The sequence below is a fragment of the Haematobia irritans genome, chromosome 5 (genome assembly GCF_050003625.1).
Source record: "Haematobia irritans isolate KBUSLIRL chromosome 5, ASM5000362v1, whole genome shotgun sequence".
Classification (NCBI taxonomy): Eukaryota; Metazoa; Arthropoda; class Insecta; order Diptera; family Muscidae; genus Haematobia; species Haematobia irritans.
The window spans coordinates 51,850,117-51,874,125 of record NC_134401.1 but is presented as its reverse complement, the minus strand read 5'-3'; positions in this window follow the sequence as shown (position 1 = coordinate 51,874,125).

The following is a 24,009-nucleotide window of genomic DNA, read 5'->3' as shown; positions in this document are numbered from 1 at the left end:
TTTTTTGTCAAATCTCTATAAAAATAAAATTGTGGAAAAAGTTTCTATAAACAAATTTTTGTGATTAATTTTGCTATAGAAATAAAATTTTGACAATAAATTCTATAGAAATAAAATTTTGAGAAAAAATTCCACAGAAATAAAATTTTGAGAAATTTTTTTATAGAAATAATATTTTGAAAAATATTTCTATAGATATACAATTTTGACAAAATGTTCTATAGAAATAAAATATTGACAAAATTTTCTACAGGAATAAAGTTTACCACACATTGTTAAAGATCAAGCTTCTAATTTCCTCCTCTAGAGCCACCAAAATGTAAAAATTATTACAAATTGTGTTGAGTGAAAATGTCCTACATTGTGGACCTACGTCCCTACAAGACGCTAAATATTAGAAAAGACCTACATATAGGGAATTTCCCCTACTTCTAGCAACACTGGCTGTGTGGATGTTGCGCCTACGGAGTTAGTATGCCACTAATATTGAGCCCATTATTAAAAAAGAGAAAATCGTTAAATTAGTGTGGGTAATAAATACAAATTTGTAAAAATCGAGCAATATTCTTATGTAAGAGCTACAAGTACGTATAAGTACGATCGGCTAGTACATCAAAATTTGAAATTTGAGTAACATTGGTTAATAAATAAGAGTACTATGGCCAAATTTGGGAAAATCGAGCGATGCATATATATGGAAGCTATATCTAAATCTTAACCAATTTGCATAATATTTTGCTGGTTTGATTAATGCCACAAAAGGTTACCTTGTGCAAGATTTGAGAAAGATCAGTTAAGAAATGAGGCCTGTATGGTCAAACATAAGGTAATTAGGGGCGAATTTTTCAAAATCGGGTGATACATATATGGGAGCTATATCTACATCTGAACCGATTTCGATGAAATTTTGCACGCATAGTTAGTACTATAGAGGACTGGATCTAGCCAACTTTTAGTAAGATCGGTTAATAAATAAGGGTTCTATGGCCAAATTTGGGAAAATCGGGCTATACATATATATGGGAGCTATAGCTAAATCTGAACCGATTTCGATGCTTTTTTGCACATATAGAAGACTACATTTAGCCAAATTTGAGTAAGATCGGTTGATAAATAAGGGTTTTATGGCCAAATTTAGAAAAATCGGGCGGTACATATATATGGGAGCTATAGCAAAATCTGAACCGATTTCGATGATTTTTTTGCACATATAGTTAGTGCTATAGAAGACTACATTTAGCCAAATTTGAGTAAGATCGGTTGATAAATAAGGGTTTTATGGCCAAATTTAGAAAAATCGGGCGATACATATATATGAGAGCTATATCTAAATCTGAACCGATTTGAATGAAATTTTGCAGACTTGAAGGGCGATGGAAAAGATTACCTTTTGACAAATTTGGTGACGATCCGTTTGAAAAAAGCGCAACGTGACCCCATTTGTCGAAATCGGGCGATACATATATATGGGAGCTATATCTAAATTTGATCCGATTTCTTCCAAATTCAATAGCGTTCGTCCTTGTGCCCAAAAAAACTCCCTGTACCAAATTTCATCAAAATCGGTTAATAATTGCGACCGGAATCCTGTGAACAACAAATACTTGGACAGACGGACGGACGGACACCAAGCGCTAGATCGACTCAGGAGGTGATTCTGAGTCGATCGGTATATATTTTATGGGGTCTAAAATCAATATTTCTGGTAGGCACATTTTTTGGCCGATCAAACTTATTATACCCTGACCACTATGTGGTTTAGGGTATAACAAGTATATACGGCCGTAAGTTCGACCAGGCCGAATCTTAAGTACCCTCCACCATGGATTGCGTAGAAACTTCTACTACAGACTGTCATCTACAATCGAATTACTCGGGTTGCGGTAACACTTGCCGATGGCAAGGTATCTTAAAACTTCTTAACACCGTCTTATCAATTGTAAGTTAGCCCATACGGGGTATATATTAAACAAGGAAGTCCGATTAAGTACGTACACACAAAAAAATTCACGAAAAATTTTAAAAAATATTCAATTAAAAATTTAATTGATCCAACCAATTTTTTAATTGAAACAAAAATCAATCACAAAAATAATAGTATCAATTAATTTTTTAATTGGATCAATTAACTTTTTACTTGACCTTCAATTAATTTTTAATTGATACTATCATTTCTGTGATTGAAGACATTTCAATTAAAAATTAATTGGATCAATTAATTTCGTGATTGAATCAGAAAAAAAATTTTTTGTGTGTATATAATTCTGTTTGAAAAAATTTTCTATAGAAATGAAATTTTGACAAAATTTTCTATAGAAATAAAATTTTGACAAAATTTTCTATAGAAATAAAATTTTGACAAAATTTTCTATAGAAATAAAATATTGACAAAATTTTCTATAGTAATAACATTTTGACAAAATTTTCTATAGAAATAAAATGTTGGTAGATCATTTTTGGGGATCGGCTATATATAACTATAGACCGATATGGACCAGTTTTGGCATGGTTGTTAGCGACCATGTACTAGCGCAATGTACCAAATTTCACAACGTACCAAATTTCAACCGAATCGAATGAATTTTGCTTCTCCTAGAGCTCCGCAGGTCAAATCTGGGGATCGGTTTAAATAGGGGTTATATATAATTAAGACCGGTATGGACCAATTTTTGCATGGTTGTTAGAGACTATATACTAACACAACGTACCAAATTTCAACCGGATCGGGTGAATTTTGTTCTTAAAAGGGGCTTCGGAAGTCAAATCTGGGGATCGGTTTATATGAGGGCTACATATTTATGGACGGATATGGACCAATTCCTGCATGGTTTTTAGAGGCCATAAACTAACACCATGTACCAAATTTCAACCGAATCGGATGAATTTTGCTCATCCATAAAACTCCGGAAGTCAAATCTGGGGATCGGTTTATATGGGAGCTATATATAATTATGGACCGATGTGGACCATTTTTTGCATGGTTATTAGAGACCATATACTTACACCATGTACCAAATTTTAGCCGGATCGGATGAAATTTGCTTCTCGTAGAGGCTCTGCAAACCAAATCGGGGATCGGTTTATATGGGGGCTATATATGTAGTTATGGACCGATGTGAACCAATTGTTGCGCAGTCGTTAGGGGTCACATACTTACACCATGTACCAAATTTCAGCCGCATCGGATGAAATTTGTTTCTCTTTCAGGCTCCGAAAGCCAAATCTGGGTACCGGTTTATATGGGGGCTATATATAATTATGGACCGATGTGGACCAGTTTTTTCATAGTTGTTACAGACCATATACTTACACCATGTACCAAATTTCAGCCGGATTGGATGAAATTTGCTACTCTTAGAGGCTCCGCAATCCAAATCGGGGGATCGCTATATATGGGGGCTATATATAATTATCGACCGATGTGGACCAATTTTTGTGTAGTTGTTAGAGACCACATACTTACTCCATGTACCAAATTTCAGCCAGATCGGATGAAATTTTCTTCTCCTAGAGTCCCCGCAAGCCAAATTTGAGGGTCCGTTTATAAGAAGGCTATACGTAAAAGTGGACCGATGTGGCCCATTTGCAATACCATTTGAACTACATCAATAACTACTTGTGCCAAGTTTCAAGTCGATAGCTTGTTTCGTTCGGAAGTTAGCGTGATTTCAACAGACGGACGGACATGCTTAGATCGACTCAGAATTTCACCACGACCCAGAATATATATACTTTATGGGGTCTTAGAGCAATATTTCGATGTGTTACAAACGGAATGACAAAGTTAATATACCCCCATCCTATGGTGGACGATATTAAAGTTAAACTGAAAATTTCCTTAATTTAAACTAAAATAAATAAGTTAAATTAAAATAACATGAAATTAAAACTAAAAAGCATTAAATACAAACTAAATTAAATTAGAATATAAATTAAATCAAACTTTATTTAAATAATTTTTTATTTAAAATAAAATAAATTAATTTAATATGTACATTAAATTAAAATGAAATTAAAAATTAAATAAAAATTAAATCAAAACTTAATTTAAAGGGTTTTTTTTTTTAATTTAAACTAAAATAAATTAATTTAATACATTAAATAAAAATAAAATTTCATAAAAACTTAAAATTAAATTATAAATTAAATCAAACTTTATTTAAATAATTTTTTATTAAAACTAAAATAAATTAATTTAATACATTAAATTAAAATAAAATTAAATTAAAAATTAAATAAAAATTAAATCAAACTTAATTCAAAGAATTTTTTAATTTAAGCTAAAATAAATTAATTTAATACATTAAATTAAAATACAATTTCATTAAAACTCAACTAACTAAAAATTGAATTAAACTCTAAATAAATTAAAATTTAATTAAAATTAATTTTTTAATTAGAATTAAAAAGTAAATTAAATTGAAATTAAATAAATTTAAAATAAATTACATAAAAATTAAATTAAATTACCTAAAACTTATGAATTAATTTCCAACACTGAAAAAATATAAGTACTAGGAGAAGAATCTAGTGATCATATTTATATGAATAAAAAAATTAATTAAATGTTTCTTTAATTTAAATAAAAACAAATAAATTTCATAAATTAAATCGTTAAAATTGTTTAATATAATTTAATTTAACTAAAATGATAATTAAATTTAGCTAAATGTATGAATTTATTTCCGTTTAGAAATGTATGCATAGAAATACCATGTATAAACCCACACTCACAAAGAACTTCGAAAAAATATAAATAAGAGAAGAAATGCTAAGGGTCAATTTTTTACAAAATAAAAAAAAAATGGTAATATTATAATAAAATCGTTAACACTGCATTACATTTAATTTAAACTAAATTAAATAAAAATTAAATTACAATAAATAAAAGACAATTCACACCCACAAGGAACACAGAAATATATCACCCACAAAAAAATATACTTTTTGTCATCAATCATAGAAATGATAGTATCAATTAAAAAATTCAAAAAGTAAGTCAATTAAAAAATGGATTTATTCAAGTAAACAATTAATTGATACAACTGATTTTTGTTTCAATTAAAAAAATTGTTAAATCAAATAAATTTTTAATTGAATATTTTTTAAAACACAGTGAAGTTTTTAATTAGAGAAAAGTTCGTGAATTTTTTTCTGTGCAGTAATTGAGGAAAATACTGTTGATCAAAATTTCTAACAATTAATTTATATAAAATTTGAATAAAATTAAATTAAGGTAGATAAAACTTAGATATTAAATTCTACCTTTTTGTATTTAAGATATACAAAAAATGTTGTTTTTTGCTAACATTCTCCATCTTGTCCTGTCTTCACATACAAAAACTATGTAAATTGTTTTCCATTAATTTCTATTAGCTACAATTATTGTTTTTGTTTTTTTTTTTGTGCTGTATTAACAAAATTTTTCTTTTCTTCTTTCTATGTTAACTTGAGAAAATTACTTTTTCTGGCCCTCCCATATAGACAAACGGATATCCGTTGACCATTGGAGATGCTTTTAGTTTAAATAGCCATATTGGAGGGTGGGGGGATAGAAAAAAGTTCATGGTCATTTCCTTGCAGAGTACAAAATATATTGGGATAGTCATCCTTATTCAATAAGAAGACATTCAAGTCCTAACCAAGAGTTTGTTAGCAAGGACTTGAATAACATACATCCACTTGAACACACATATACGAGTAGCATATTTGTAAATATTTATGTGTGTGTTTGTATCTATGTGTTGTGTTTCCTTAAGTTGCTGTTCATTTAAATCTACCACATTTAAATCTACCACATAGGCAGACCATGGCAAAACGACCATTATAGGGCCGAATGCCCATACAACCTCAATGCTTGTATTCCTCTTGAGCTCCTTTTTGCTATTCGTTACGAAATCTTTTGGATTTTTATTTTTCTTTTATTTTGATTTCAACAAAAGAGATTTCCGATAATATCAGGATTTGTCTGTGCCCTATTGCCAAAGATTTTTATTGTTCCTTCCTGTTTCCTTAGAATGGCATCTAAAGAAATGAAATCATTAATAACTCCATTACAATGAAACCTTTCATGACTTCTAGTTTTGTTTTTTGGTTTATTTTCTTGATAGTAGTTAAAGTCAATAACAGACCAACCAATCAGACAAAGATATACGAAAAAATTGTTTCATATAAAAGAATTTGAACATTGGTCTCCTTTATCCTTTATCGTTAAATGTTAACAATCATCAGGTAATTAGAAACTGTATTAGCAGTTTGACAATTTTGTGATTGGAGGTAATGAGGTGACCGTTAACCTGGAAAATAGCAAAATAAATGTATGAAATCCAAAAATTGTCATGGGTTGGATAACAGCTGCTATACCCAGGAAATACTCCAAACGTGTCAGCTATTGTAAGGCCAAAAAAAGTAACGATCATTTTCTGTATGCTTACTTAAGACTAACTTATTAGCCATGATATTATAGGGAGCCACCGTGGTGCAATGGTTAGCATGCCCGCCTTGCATACACAAGGTCGTGGGTTCGATTCCTGCTACGACCGAACACCAAAAAGGTTTTCAGCGGTGGATTATCCCACCTCAGTAATGCTGGTGACATTTCTGAGGGTTTCAAAGCTTCTCTAAGTGGTTTCACTGGAATGTGGAACGCCGTTCGGACTCGGCTATAAAAAGGTGGTCCCTTGTCGTTGAGCTTAACATGGAATCAGGCAGCACTCAGTGATAAGAGAGAAGTTCACCACTGTGGTATAACAATGGACTGAATAGTCTAAGTAAGCCTGATACATCGGGCAGCCACATAACCCAACCTAACCTAACCTAACCTATGATATTATAAGAATCAAATTTCACTAAGAGTTTTTGGAAAAAATTGATTTTCGTGTTTGTCCCACGGTTGCCACTCATGCCAAACCGAGTCTACCAAACTTTGTATAAAACTTTACCAAAAATCTTTAAAATTAAAAAAATCTTTTTTTTAAGTTTTTGATAAAAGAAATGTTTTACTATTTATTTTAGAAATTTATTTCAGAAATTGCATATAATATAGTTTGATCTCTCCAACTACTGACTATTTTTTGGGTATATAAATATCCCTTGCAAATTGCAAATTTATCGAATATTAAATGTTATAACGATTTTTGTTTGTACCACCTAGGAATTTTGATAGTATGATATGACAATTTGTCATTTATTTCTCTAAAAAATTTTGATTTCTATAGAAAATTCCGTTAAACTTTTATTTCTATAGAATATTTTATAAAAATTTTATTTCTATAGAAAATTTTGTCAAAATTTGGATTTCTATAAAAAATTTTGATTTCCATAGAAAATTTTGTGAAAATTTTATTTCTATAGAAAAGTTTGTCAAAACTTTATTTTTATAGAAAATTTTGTCAATTTTTTTTTTCAATAGAAACTTTTGTCAAAATTTTATTTCTGTAGAAAATTTAGTCAAAATTTTATTTCTATGAAAAATTTTGTCAAAATTTTATTTGTATAGAATTTTTTATCAAAATTTAATTTTTATAAAAAATTGTCTTAAAAATTTATTTCTATAGAAAATTTGGTCAAAGATTTAATTCTATAGTAAACTAGCGTAACCCGGCCCGCTTCGCTGCGCCTTCCTAAGCGTATGTGTAGGAACATTTTGCGTTAACTAAGTCAACCATATCCTTCGTGCTCAAAACAAATTCGAAAAGATTTGAATTCTTTCGGACTACTTGCTGTTTCGTTTATAGGTACAAATACGGCGGATATGCATATGTAAAACGGTTCGTCTTAATAAATGTCGGGGAAAGGGTGTACCCTTTCCTCCAAATTTTTTTAATAATGTTCTATATTCAAGTAGTTGGACAATCTTCTATATTTCTTGTGAATTTTAAGTGTGGTTTGTCAAGGAAAGGTATCCTTCTCCGCAACATATCTAAAAATTAAGCACTATATTATAATAACTTACAAAGAATTACTGTTTCCCATCCAATAAATCGGAAAAAGCAAAAGTAGTAAAAAATTTTACCACATTAGCATTTGCTAAAATGTTGGAAAATGATGCACCCTCTACGTTGGCTGCCAATTTCATGTAAATTTAAGTTCTTTACTAAAAAGAAGTCTGGCAGAAGCCTGTGCAAAATTCATAAAATTATGTACCGAGTTCCCATTTACGGACAACCCTCTACTTTCAACTTGAGAAAAAAACGGACAAAAGGGAACCCTCTCTTTACTAAAAAGAAGTCTGGCAGAAGCCTGTGCAAAAATCATAAAATTATGTACCGAGTTCCCATTTACGGACAACCCTCTACTTTCAATTTGAGAAACAAAAAATAAAACGGACAAAAGGGAACCCTCTCCCCACCTTCGCTCCACTCCGACCTGATATCGGACTATCACGTACCCTATATTAATTTCGCAACTACTCAATGGTCCCTATAAATTCTATCGAAGTAAATCGACAAAGTTTATTTCAATTTTCCCCTTCCCCAACCAGATATCGAAAAATCATATACTAATTTAAAAATCATGTATAAATTTAATCACCTCCTGCCACGTCCCTGTAAATTGCAAGTAGATCGGAGATGTTTAAATTTTGCTCTATTTTTTTAAATTTGCTCTATTTTACAATATCGACAAACACCGTGGTGAATAACACCCTTAACCTTCCCTGAAAATTCTTGAAACTTTCCTTCAAGTGTGGGGCAAGGAAGGTTGCCTCTTCGTTCATAACCTTCCCCCACTGCTTTTGTAAATTTCAAGAAAACTTAATTTTTTTTTGCAGTTTTAGAGGAGGACCTCCTCCCCGACCAAATGTCGAAAAGTGTATCTTTTGTAAACGTCCCAGAAAATGTCAAGCAAATTTTAAGCCTATAGGGGCGGCCTCTCTTCCGTCCAAATATCACAAAATCAGGTATCAACTATTACGGTTGACGGAGGTTACGATCTCTCCCCAGTCCTCTGTAAATTTCAAGTAATTCGGTAAAGTTTAATTGTTTCTCTGTATGTACTTAAGAGAAGCGGATGTCTCCCTATGCCCTTTTATTTTTATTAAAAAATCACGAACCTGATATAAATTTCATAACCCATTTTTTCCGTAAAATTTCAGTCGGGGGAGTTTAGTTTTGTTTGTACTTAAAAAAAAAAAAAAATCGGGCAAAGGGGTGGTCCCCCTCCCCGACCAAATATCGAAAAATAATGTAGCGTATTTTTGTCTAGATGCCAACCCCAACATTCAATGAAAATTTCAAGCAAATCGCATAATTTTGTTCCAAGTTTCAAAAAGTGGGGCAAGGGGGAGGTCCCCCTCCCCATCCACATATGAAATCATCAGGTACCCCATATTAATTCCATAACCTCACCACATGTTCTCTGTAAATCTCAGATAATTTAGAGAATTTTAGTTTTTTCACTGTACTTTAAAAAAAGTCGAACAAAGGGGAGGTCCCCCTCCGCCACCAAATATCGAAATAAAAAGTAGCGGATCTTTGTCTAGATGCCAACCCCAATCTTAAATGAAAATTTCAAGCAAATCGGTCAACTTTGGTCCAATTTTCAAAAAGTCCGACAAAGGGGAAGTCCCCCTCCGCGACCAGGTATCAAAAAATGAGGTACCCTATTTTCACCACATGAACGCCCCCTACGATCTCTGAAAGTTTCAAGAAAATCGGTTCAGCCGTTTCGGAGCCAACTCGGAACATACAAACAAATAAACAAACATAGATTGAATTTTATATATATAGATGTTGTCAAAATTTATTTCTATAGAAAATTGCGTCAAACTTTTATTTCTATAGAATATTTTATCAAAATTTTATTTCTATAGAAAATTTTGTCAAAATTTGGATTTCTATAGAAAATTTTGTCAAAATAAATTTGACATTCTTTTCCTCTGTTGCTTAAGTTACACTTGTAGTTTAGTCAATGCATCGTTTTAAGCTGAAATCAAAAACAACAACAATGATTAAAATTTTATTTGTATAGAATTGTCTCAAAAATTTATTTCTATAGAAAATTTAGTCAAAATTTTATTTTTATAGAAAATTTTATCAAAATTTTATTTTTATAGAAAATTTTATCAAAATTTTATTTTTATAGAAAATTTTATCAAAATTTTATTTCTGTAGAAAATTTTATCAAAATTTTAAAGTTATGAAAAATTTTGGTCAAAATTTAATTTCTATAGAAATTTTTTTTCAAAATATTTTTATATTAGCCTGATATCAATGCAGGCTGGTTCAATGTCCAAATCATTTAAACTAGATTTTATTACAATATTTATTCGACATTATTGAACAGGAAGATTAATTGATATTATTAAGTTACTGAAAAGAAAATGCCAGATACCTATCCCGCAAGCCTGACTAGACATATGTTTCAGTGTTGACCACTACACTTTTCCATAGTCTTTAGCGAGATCTGGCTGGGTGAGATGATTTAATTTGAGTTTTTAATGTTAATTATTTATGAAATTTACAAATTTTACTTCCAAAGAAAATTTTGTGAAAACTTTTTTCTATAGAAAGTATTGTGAAAAATTTATTTCTATGGAAATTTTTATCAAATTTTTATTTTTATGCAAAATTTTTCACAAATTTTATTTCTTTTTTTTTTTAGAAATTTTAACAAAATTTTATTTCTATAGAAAATTTTGTTAACATTTTTAGAAAACTTTCTCAAAAATTTTTTCCATAGAAAAGTTATTTCTATAGAAAATTTTGTCAAAATTAGATTTTTAAGAAAATTTTTTCAAGCTTTTATTTCTATAGAAAATTTTGTCAAAATTTTTTTTTCTATAGAAATTTTAGTCAAATTTTTTTCTATGAAAAATTTTTCGAAATTTTATTTCAATGACAAATTTTGTCAAAATTTTATTTGTATAGAACTTTTTTAAAATTTAATTTTTATAAAAAATTGTCTCAAAATTTTATTTCTATAGAAAATTTAGCAAACATTTTTAGTTCTATAGAAAATGTTTTCAAAATTATATTATATAGAAAATTTTGTCAAAAATGTACTTCTATACAATATTTGGTCCATACTTTTTTTATTTCTATAAAAAATGTAACAAGTATATACGGCCGTAAGTTCGGCCAGGCCGAATCTAGTGTACCCTCCACCATGGATTGCATAGAAACTTGTACTTGAGACTGTCATTCATAATCGAATTACTTGGGTTGCCGTAACACTTGCCGATGGCAAAGTATCTTAAAACTTCTTAACACCGTCTACTCAATTGTAAGTTAGTCCATACGGAGTATATATTAAACAAAAAATTAAATTAAATACGTATATAATTCAGTTTGACAAAATTTTCTATTGAAATAAAATTTTAACAAAATTTTCTATGGAAATAAAATGTTGACACAATTTTCTATAGCAATAAAATTTTGACAAAATTTTCTATAGGAATAAAATTTTGACACAATTTTCTATAGAAATAAAATCTTGACAAAATTTTGTATAATAATAAAATTTTGACAACATTTTCGATAGTAATTAAATTTTGACAAAATTTTCTATAAAAATACAACCTTGACAAAATTTTGCATAGTAATAAAATATTGACAAAATTTTCTATAGAAATAAAATTTTGGTAGATTATTTTTGGGGATCGCCTAAATATAACTATAGCTCGATATGGACCAATTTTGGCATGGCTATTAGCGGCCATATACTAGCGCAATGTACCAAGTTTCACCACCTACCAAATTTCAACCGGATCGGATACTCTTCTAAGGGGCTCCGGAGTTCAACTCTGGAGATCGCTTTATATAGGGGCTGCATATAATTATGGACCGTTATGGACCAATTCCTGCATGGTTGTTAGAGACCATATACTAACATTACGTACCAAATTTTAACCGAATCGGATGAATTTTGCTCATTCACGAGGCTCCGGAGGTCAAATCTGGGGATCGGTATTAAGGACCGATGTGGACCAATTTTTGCATGGTTGTTAGAGACCATACATCAACACCAGGTACCAAATTTCAGCCGGGTCGGATGAAATTTGCCTCTCTTAGAGACTGCGCAAACCAAATCGGGGGATCGATTTATATGGGGGCTATATATAAGTATGGACCGATGTGGACCAATTTTTGCATGGTTTGTAGAGACCGTATACCAACACCATGTACCAAATTTCAGCCAGATCGGATGAAATTTGCTTCTCTTAGAGGATCGGCAAGCCAAATTTGGGGGTCCGTTTATATGGGGACTATACGTAAAAGTGGACCGATAGGGCCCAGTTGCAATACCATCCGACCTACATCAATAACAACTACTTATGCTAAGTTTCAAGTCGATAGTTTGTTTCGTTCGCAAGTTAGCGTGATTTCAACAGACGGACGGACGGACATGTTCAGATCGACTCAGAATTTCACCACGACCCAGAATATATATACTTTATGGGGTCTTAGAGCAATATTTCGATATGTTACAAACGGAATGACAAAGTTAATATACCCCCATCCCATGGTGAAGGGTATAAAAATTTGTACTTCTATGGAATATCTAGTCCAAAGGTTTCTTCTATACAAAATTTTCTCAAGATTTTATTTCAAAAGAAAATATTCTCAAAAATTTATTTATGTAACAAATTTTGTCAAAAATTTGATTTCTATAGAAAATTTTGTTCAGATTTTAATTTATAGAAAATTTCAAAATTTTATTTCTATAGAAAATTTTATCAAAATTTTATTTCTATAGAAAATTTTATCAAAATTTTATTCCTATAGAAAATTTTATCAAAATTTTATTTCTATAGAAGGATTTATCCAAATATTATTTTTAATATAAAATTTTATCAAAATTTTCAGTTCTATAGAAAATGTTCTCAAAATTTTATTTCTATGGAAAATTTTCTACAAAATTTATTTCTAACGAAAATTTTATCAAAATTTTATTTCTGTACAAAATTTTATTTTTATGAAAAATTTTGTCAAACTTTTACTTCTATAGAAAATTTTGCAAAATTTTATTTCTATAGAAAATTTTGTTAAAATTGTATTTTTATAAAAAAATTATTTCAAAGTTTTATTTCTGTAGAAATTTTCAACAAAACTTTAGTTTTAATAGAAAATTTTATCAAAATTTTTAGTTCTATAGAAAATGTTCTCAAAATTTTATTTCTATAGAAAATTTTGTCAAAAATGTACTTCTATAGAATATTTGGTCCAAATTTTACTTCTATACAATTTTTTTTCAAAATTTATTTCTAAAAATGTTCTCAAAATTTTACTTGTATAGAAAATTTTATCAAACTTTTATCTTTGATTATGTAAAAATTTTACTTCTATAGAATATGTTATGTTTACAAAATTTTACTTCCAAAGAAAATTTTGTCAAAATCTTTTTTTCTATAGAAACTTTTGTGAAAATTTTATTTCTATGGAAATTTTTATCAAAATTGTATTTTTATGCAAAATTTTGTACAAATTTTATTTCTATAGAAATTTTAACAAAATTTTATTTCATTGTTGTTGTTGTTTTTTTTTGATTTCAGCTTAAAACCATGCATTGACTAAACTACATGTGTAGCTTAACCAAGAGAGGAAAATAATGTTTGTCAAATTTATTTGGGCAAAGCCCTATAGACTGAAAGATGGTTGGATGGACGCACGTTTCGGAATTCCCACATTCCTCATCAGCATCCTCTACTTGCAGTTCATTAAACCCAATAATGAACCACACTTGAACCTTCCGAAAAAAGGTTTTACATGATAGCCGGCTTATGCCGGAATAAATTCGAAACAAACATATCTCTTTTCCGTTGCCACCGTCAAATCATCGATTTGAGTGCAGTTGGCTGGGTTTATTTTGAGCGTGCTTCCTCTTCTTTCGTTCGTTTTGTTTTGTTATTGTTGGTTTTTTTCTTTAATCATTGTTGTTGGTTTTTTGATTTCAGCTTAAAGCCATGCATTGACTAAACTACCAATAACCAAACAAAAATTTTATTTCTATAGAAAATTTTGTTAAAATTTTTCTCAAAATTTTTTTCCATAGAAAATTTTCATAAAAATAAAATTTGTTCAAGGTTTTATTTCTATAGAAAATTTTGTCAACATTTTATTTCTATAAATGGACGGACTTGAAAGTCTCTAGAGAGATCACACATATTTAATGGACGGATGACGATCTGAGAGATTCTTGACCAGGGCTGTCACTCTATACTAGGTTAGGTTAGGTTAAAGTGGCAGCCCTATTAAGATTCAGGCTCACTTAGACTATTCAGTCCATTGTGATACCACATTAACTAAAATTACCTATTACATATGGTCATTTCTAGTCTTAACCGCTGAACCTTCTTGATTATTTTTCTTCGCTGAACCAACCAGATTGTTCAAAAAATATTAGCAGACTGCTTAAGTTAACGTTTTCCAGATCCGCCAGTAATCTGAAGCTATATGCTCCTAAAAGTTGCTTGCGCTTTACACAAAGTGCAGGACACTCACACAAGAGGTGTTTAATTGATTCTTTTTCCTCCGCATCATGACAGCTCATACAATAGTCATTATGCTTAGCGCCAATAGTTTTTGCAAAATCGCCTATCAGGCAGCGACCCGTTATAGCAGATATCAGGAGTGATATCTGACGTCTCGAGAACATTAGCATATCTAGTGTGCGGTTTAAGTTGAAATGGGTCCATATTTGCTTGGTGTCGTTACAACCCTTGCAATTCTCCCATCGAACATTTGCCATCATAACAGCCTTCTCATGCCGCATTCTATACTAGAATATGAACGTCCAATAGACGTCCTGTCCGTACGAGACCATGGATGTTTTGTGTCTATATCTTTCATTGTAGCTGTTTTCGGGGCATCGGGTTGAAGCTCATAAAAAAACTCGCAAACCTCTAGTTGGTGAATCACACGACCAAATACCTACACCTATTCGGCTTTTCATCATCTATCTTAACATTCTACAAAAGAGTAGCAAATGTTTGTTTTTATTTCCCCCTTCACTAAACTACAGAAGACCCAGATGATGAATCAAAACTTTCGACTAATGTAACTGTAGATATTCAACATAGTGAATAGTTATGAAGTGAATAATGATGTTAAACCCCTTAATCTTAATGTACAAGGTTGTCCTTAATATCCCCCATTGAAAAAATCTAACTACCATAACTTGGTCATGTTAGTATTGCTGCTACATATCCTTGTCACTCCCCTCGAGCATAAATACGAAAAGAAGAGGGGTGTTTAATGCTTATCTTCTTTTGGATGTCTAATCGCAAAAAATACTTACTCATGCAGATAAGAGCCAGTTAGCTAAAAGCATAAAGGATAAAGAATAGTAGAATCAAAGTGATAGGGTTGAATACAAGCTTACGAGAGAAAGGGGAGGGGCGTGTTAAAGTTTCATACCCCTTGAGGCTTGAGATGAAATATATCACAGACTCTATGATATCGTACTCTAATGTGGGTGATTTGAAATTTATGACCTGCAATATGATTAAGTTCGGTCGATTGACCTTAACTCCTTTATCATGGCAAGCATATGCTTAGCATAAATATGAAAATGTACTAAACCACAACACGCACACACATACACATACACTCACATTCTCATAATCAACAATGAAGAAATCTTCATAAATTGGCATATGGTCATGTATGAATTCTCTTATATGAGTGAGTTATAAACAAGATCATGTTATTAGCCATATGTGGAATAGGATAGATCCAGTCACATCCACACCTCTAAGCTAACCACACAAAAATATTTCACATAAAGTTCTGTACAAATATATTCGACTGGGAAATTCTTCAGTAGTATTTAGTGTAGTGGAGTCAAGATATTAGAGTATAAATAAGAGGACAAATTGTAACTGTAGCCGAAGACACCCTAAGTAAATTGAAGAGAGTGTGTATTTTTACTGCATAAATGCTCTAGTATGTATGTATGTATGTTTTCTTTATTTACAAAAATATAGTATACATCATTCAAAGTTCATATTTTTCTTAATTGTATTTCTACAGTGTAAAAAAAGAAATGAGAAATCGAGTGATGACAGTGGTTTGCTATACAAACGTTTGTCATAATAAGTTCATATATATAAGGATACTCTAATTGTATTCGTTTATAAGGAATTGTCGGTATTTTAAGGCTGGTTCCAAAAAAGCAATTAATTTATACCAATAACCTTCAGCTACGCCATCCAAAATATCTATAATTTCTCTTTGTGATAAGTACTGCCTTTGGAAGCAACGAATCCTAAACTCTCGTAGTGCAGGGCAAGATCCAAGGAAGTGAAATAATGTTTCGTTCTCATTCTGGTTACACAGCGTGCACAATTTCTCATTTTCCTCGGCATTAAATTTGCATGAATTCAGATTTAGTAAGTCACATCGTGCCTTAAATATTAAGCCTATTTGATTTATGTTGGAGAAATCAGTAAAGTAATATTTTCCTCTTGCACTATTTAAATATTTGTAAGCCCTGGAAATACTTTGCGATTTTCGATCAAGATAATATTGGAGAACTTCTATTTTTTTGCATCTTAAAACTTCTGCATTAAACAGCTCCCATTCATTTCTATTTGTTGCCGGCCAGGATAAACTTAGATTTTGGGTAATTGTTTTGAGATTCGAAACCCAAAATACCTCCTCCTGCAACACGAGCGTAGTTAACATTTTTGGCATACGTTGATCGTTATATTCGAACATGATTTTTTTAATGTATTAATGTATGCTCTAGTACTAAACTATGTTTTCTACCCGACACATGGTTAGTTTAGGTGGGGCGGAAAAGAGGATTCTGGTTGCCCTGTCCCTTGTCGGCTGACATACCCTTAAGCCTTGTTATCCGCTCCAAACTAGGCCAGGTCTCGAATCACTTCTTCACCGATATGGTTAACACTTTGAATATTTAAGGCAGGATAGAGATAAGGTTTCATCATCCTCAAAACACGCCCTACATGACCCATCCTCTGATCTTCCTATTCCGCACAGATGTACTCTCAATTCTACTTTTGTCCTACTTTGCTTGAGTACTTCTCCAATACATTTTTTATCTGTGTCACCCCATAGTATTTTCTTCGCTCCACGCCAATCCCGTCTACTCAACCATCTTCGATCCAAAGGTGTAACAGTTACTTCCCTTTAGGATCCTATTCTTCCAGTCATTTTACTGGCGTCAGAATGTCACACTCGGCAGATATGGCCACCTCAGGTATACTATCTTGGATTGTTGCGGCATCCACTATTTCACCCACCGTCTCTATTTGATGGGGCGTCTTGTTTTGTGTTTCCGATCCAATGTTTTTAATCTGATCGAGGTTATGGCAGTTAAGATGCCACTAAAGATCTTAAGCCTAGTATCGTCTCTAAGGTTCCGGTTGTCCCCGTTATCCCAAGAGAACATGTACGTTGGACCCGTTGTAAAATTTCTATGTTGCACTTCTTGTGCTTGCCCACTAAACTATCGATATGTATGTTCGGATTGGCTTTGTTACGCTCTCATATATCCAATGGGACAAAACACGCCTTATATGAACCATCCTCTGCTGTCCCTATTCTCAATTCTAGATGCCAGATCACCCCATAGTATTTTCGTCGCTCCACGTCAATCCCGTCTACTCAACCATCTTCGATTCAAACGTGTAGCAGTTACTTCCCTTTAGGATCCTATTCTTCCAGTCATTTTACTGGCGTCAGAATGTCACACTCGGCAGATATGGCCACCTCAGGTACACTATCTTGTATTGTTGCGGCATCCACTATTTCACCCACCGTCTCTATTTGATGGGTCGTCTTGTTTTGTGTTTCCGATCCAATGTCTTTAATCTGATCGAGGTTATGGCAGTTAAGATGCCACTAAAGATCTTAAGCCTAGTATCGTCTCCAAGGTTCCGGTTGTTCCAATTATTCCAAGAGAACATGTACATTGGACCCGTTGTAAAATTTCTATGTTGCACTTCTTGTGCTTGCCCACTAAACTATCGATACGTATGTTCGGATTGGCTTTGTTACGCTCTCATATATCCAATGGGTCAAAACATGCCCTACATGAACCATCCTCTGCTGTTCCTATTCTCAATTCTAGATGCCCGGTCTTTGAGTAGCTTTTTGTGTCTCCCGTGTCCATTCATCCAACTCCGGCCGCGTTGTATTTGAGTTTTCTAAGTTCACTTCCCTATGTGCCCTAACTCTTACCACCAGTTCATTGGCCTCTACGTTTCCTTTTATTCCGGCAACCATATGATACGGATCCTGCCGTATTCCGAGTATTCCTTCATCATACTTTTGCATTCCAGTACGGTTTGCGATCGAACCTTCATTGCTCTCCGGCAACCTGTGAATGTAATCAAGTTTTGTGGCAGCGTGTTAAATGGCTCGGAATTGAACACATTCCGTTATTTTGCGTATGGTTCGGTATCGAAATAAAATCTGGGTGTCTTTCTCTCCCATTTGCGATCCTTCGGTGTAGCTGTTATTTCCCTTTGGTATCTGTTTGAGGTCCCATTCTCTAACTTCTTCTTTCCATCGTACCCTTCTTTTATTCTAGGAATTTGGCGCCTCTACTATCATCTCTTCACCGACGTGGTTTACCCTTTGTCTAGCATAGGAAGGAAAGTGACAAAGGCAACATTCCAAGGTCTCATCTTCTCTACGTTCACTTCTCTATTTGTCCTAGCTCTTATTGCCAGTTCATTTGTATTTACGTTTTCTTTATTTGGACATGTCCTGGCACCCATGTGGTCCGCCATCAAACCGTAATGTCTGCTTTTGCCTCCATTGCCCTCTGGCTATCTGTGAACGTTTTTTTTTGGCATCGTGTTATTTCTGAGCCATTTAACATATTCCGCTCCGCGTTACGTACTTCTACCTACAGGATTGTGCTATGGTCCGGTATTCGGAATAGGATCTAAGTGTCAGGGTCCTCCTATTTTCGATCCTTCGGTGTAGCAGTAATTTCCCTTTGGTGTCGGTTCTGGGGTCCCATTCTCCAACTTCTTCTCTCGCCATCGAACCGTAATGTCTTCGTTTACCGTTAATTGCCCTCCCACAATTTGTGAAAATGTTCACGTTTTGAGGCCTCTTGTTATTTCCAAGAATTTTAATGCATTAGATTATAATACGTACTTCTGCGTGCAGGATTGTGCTGTGGTCCGGTAATCGGAATAAGATCTCTATATCTGCATCTTCCACATATACGCCCAGTCCTGTCCCGTCAAACATTCTCGATCCACCGGTATAGTAGTTATATACTTCTGGTATCTGTTCCCAGGGTCCCAATCTCCCAGAATATCACGCTCGGTAGCTATAGCCTAGCACCATTTCTTAAGAAATGTTTAACGGTCTATACCTCATGCCAAAAAATATGCAACATATTATGATTGCAATATCCACCCTTATATATACATGTTTGTGGGATTGAATGCTCGTAATGTGTTTACCGGTCAAAAGCTCATGTCGAAGATTATTTATTTCCACACACAAAAATTCGTTTCTCCTCGATATTTGAATAATATTTCAGAAGAAGTCTTAACTATCATATCTGATGATAACGAGAGCCGGTTCTACAGTTTCAGGAAAATTTTACTATAAGGTGGTACACACAATAGTGAGGTAACAGGTTGGCTGATAAGTCCCCGGTCTGACACATAGATGGCGTCGCTAGTATTAAATGCATATTATTTTTATATAGTACCAACCTTCAAATGATTCGTGTCAAAATTTGACGTCTGTAAGTCAATTAGTTTGTGAGATAGAGCGTCTTTTGTGAAGCAACTTTTGTTATTGTGAAAAAATGGAAAAAAGGAATTTCTTGTTTTGATAAAATTCTGTTTTCTGAAGAGAAAAACTACGGTGGAATCAAAAACTTGGCTTGATAATGAGTTTCCGGACTCTGCCCCAGGGAAATCAACAATAATTAATTGGTATGTAAAATTCAAGCGTGGTGAAATGAGCACGGAGGATGGTGAACGCAGTGGATGCCCGAAAGAGGTGGTAACATAAAAAACATCCACAAAATGATTTTGAATGACCGTAAAATGAAGTTGATCGAGATAGCAGATGCCTTAAAGATATCAAAGGAACGTGTTGGTCATCACTCATCAATATTTGGATATGCGGAAGCTCTGTGCAAAATGGGTGCCGCGCGAGCTCACATTTGACCAAAAACAACAACGGTTTGATGATTCTGAGCGGTGTTTGCAGCTGTTAACTCGTAATACACCCGAGTTTTTCCGTCGATATGTGACAATGGATGAAACATGGTTCCATCACTACACTCCTGAGTCCAATCGACAGTCGGCTTAGTGGACAGCGACCGGTGAACCGTCTCCGAAGCGTGGAAAGAGTCAAAAATCCGCTGACAAAGTAATGGCCTCAGTTTTTTTGGGATGCGCATGGAATAATTTTTATCGATTATCTTGAGAAGGGAAGAACCATCAACAGTGACTATTATATGGCGTTATTGGAGCGTTTGAAGGTCGAAATCGCGGCAAAACGGCCCCATATGAAGAAGAAAAAAGTGTTGTTCCACCAAGACATTGCACCGTGACACAAATCATTGAGAACGATTGCAAAATGCATGAATTGGGCTTCGAATAGCTTCCCCACCCACCGTATTCTCCAGATCTGGCCCCCCAGCGACTTTTTTTTGTTCTCAGACCTCAAAAGGATGCTGGCAGGAAAAAATTTGGCTGCAATGAAGAGGTGATCGGCGAAACTGAGGCCTATTTTGAGGCAAAACCGAAGGAGTACTACCAAAATGGTATCAAACAATTGGAAGGTCGTAATAATCGTTGTATCGCTCTTAAAGGGAACTATGTTGAATAATAAAAACGAATTTTGACAGAAAAATGTGTTTTTCTTTGTTAGACCGGGGACTTATCAGCCAACCTCTTATTACTCTGTTAAAGATTTTGAACAACATTTGCACCGACAAACTTATCAAAACCTTAGACCAGTTTCGGGTGACCAAATCTTTAAAAGATTGGATAGCCCATATCTTAAGTATTAGAAGCATAAGCTGGGAATCGTGTGATAACGGCCAATGTAGAGGGAGGGGGGGGGGTCTCCCATGGGGGTATACTATCGTCCCTACTGTGGCTAATAACTATAGAGGGCCTACTAAGGATTCTATCCAAGGAGGGATTTGAATCGGTCTGTTACGGAGACGATGTTCTAGTATTTTTATAGGGACCGGATCCTAACAGACTCTGTAGAAGGGCAGAAAGGGTTCTGAGGATGACATATGGCTGGGCAAGACCCAGAGGCCTAATCACTAGAAGGACTAACCTTGCCCAATATATCAAACCGAGGTTTTTTCGGCAAGACGATGTTAGTGTCTGATAAAATTAAGTAAAATAAAAGGAGTAACCTTAGACAGGAAACTGAATTGGAAGTGCCACATCAAAGTTAGGTCTTAGAATGCCTACAGATGTTGGGTACTGTGCAGAAAAGTGATGGTCATAAGTGACGCACTGGATATGTGAGAGCGTTATAAGGACAATCCCGACACACGAGTCGATAGTATGGTGAACATCAAAGAAGAGGAAGTGCAACATAGTTTAGGCATAACTGGGCCAATGAAGACCACGTCAACCAGATCCTTGGAGGCGATACTGGACTTAAGACCTATAGAGGTTCAGATGCGAAGCCGCAATTGCTGCGATGAGATTGAAGATGTTGGGGGAATGGACGGAAACACAAAACATGACAAACCATCACAGGACAATGATTTCAATGGCGGATGCTGCAACAATCTATGATCGTATAAATGTGGTGACCATAGCTGCGAGTGGGACATTCTGACGCCAGAATGATGGTCCTGGGAGAATGGGACCCCAGAACAGCTATCCCCATCATATGGGATCCGGGATATGCTAATAGATTTAACGAGGGCCGAGATGGATTAATGAACACGGGAGACACAAAAAACGATGTGGACTAATGGAACGGCCGGAATGGCAACGAAAATACCAATGGATGACCAAGATAGGAAAAAACAAGTATATACGGCCGTAAGTTCGGCCAGGCCGAAGCTTATGTACCCTCCACCATGGATTGCGTAGAAACTTCTACTGAAGACTGTCATCCACAATCGAATTACTTGGGTTGCGGTAACACTTGCCAATGGCAAGGTATCTTAAAACTTCCTAACACCGTCTTCTAAATTGCAAGGTAGTCCATACGTGGTATATATTACACTAAAAAAGGCCGATTGAATACGTATATAATTAAGTTTGACAAAACTTTCTATAGAAATAAAATTTTGACAACATTTTCTATATAAGTAAAATTTGGAAAAAATTTTCTATAGAAATAAAATTTGGAAAAAATTTTTATAGAAATAAAATTTTGACAAAATTTTCTTTAGAAATAAAATTTGACAAAATTTTCTATAGAAATAAAATTTTGACAAAATTTTCTATAGAAATAAAATGTTGACAAAATTTTCTATAGAAATAATATTTTGACAATGTTTTCTATAAAAAAAAATTATTATTTTTGGCTCGAGTTGCAACCATGAATATGAACCGATATGGCCCAATTTTTGTGTGATTGGGGATCGGCTATATATAACTATAGACCAATATGGACCAATTTTGGCATGTGTATTAGCGGCCTTATACTAACACCACGTTGCAAATTTGAACCGGATCGGATGAATTTTGCTCCTCCAAGAGCCTCCGGAGATCAAATCTGGGGAACGGTTTATATGGGGGCTATATATAATTATGGACCGATATGGACCAATTCTTGCGTGTTTGTTAGAGACCACATTCTAACACCATGTTCCAAATTTCAACCGGATCGGATGAATTTTGCTCCTCCAAGAGCCTCCGGAGATCAAATCTGGGAATCGATTTATATGGGGGCTATATATAATTATGGACCGATATGGACCAATTTTTGCATGGTCATTAGAGAAGATATACCAACACCATGTACCAAATTTCAGCCGGATCGGATGAAATTTTCGTTTATTAGAGGCTCCGCAAGCCAAATCGGGAGATCGGTTTATATGGGGGCTATATATAATTATGGACCGATGTTGACCAATTTTTGCGTGGTAATTAGAGAACATATACCAATACCATGTACCAAATTTCAGCCGGATCGGATGAAATTTGCTTCTTTTAGAGGCTCCGCAAGCCAAATCGGGGGATCGGTTTATATGGGGGCTATATATAATTATGGACCGATGTGGACCAATTTTTGCATGGTTGTTAGAGACCATATACTTACACCATGTTCCAAATTTCAGCCGGATCGGATGAAATTTGCTTCTCTTAGAGCAATCGCAAGCCAAATTTGGGGGTCCGATTATATGGGGGCTATACGTAAAAGTGGACCGATATGGACCAATTTTTGCGTGGTTGTTAGAGACCATATACTAACACCATGTACCGAATGCCAGCCGGATCGGATGAAATTTGTTTCTCTTAGAGCACTCGCAAGCCAAATTTGGGGGTGCGTTTATATAGGGGCTATACGTAAAAGTGGACTGATATGGCCCATTTGCAATACCGTCTGACCTACATCAATAACAACTACTTGTGCCAAGTTGCAAGTCGATAGCTTGTTTCGTTCGGAAGTTAGCGTGATTTCAACAGACGGACGGACATGCTCGATCGACTCAGAATTTCACCACGACCCAGAATATATATACTTTATGTCTTAGAGCAATATTTCGATGTGTTACAAACGGAATGACAAAGTTAATATGCCCCCATCCTATTGTGGAGGGTATAAAAAACAGAAAACTTCTCAAGGAGGGCAGAACGACAGTCAGGAAGAACTTGGGAATAATTGGCGGCACATAAATTTGGGAGCAAATCACTGACGAATAGTAGCAGCAGAGTTTGGTACATATAGGGCGTGTTTTGACGATGATGAGGTCTTGGAACACTACCTTTATCACTGCCCTAAGCAAAAGGCAAAGAGTTAACCATATCGGTGAAGATGTGATCCGGGAGATGTCACAGCTGGGAAACAGGTATTGGAAACAAATTAGGGAATTTCATTATGCTTAGGTCAGCCGACATAAGAGAGGGCAACCTGA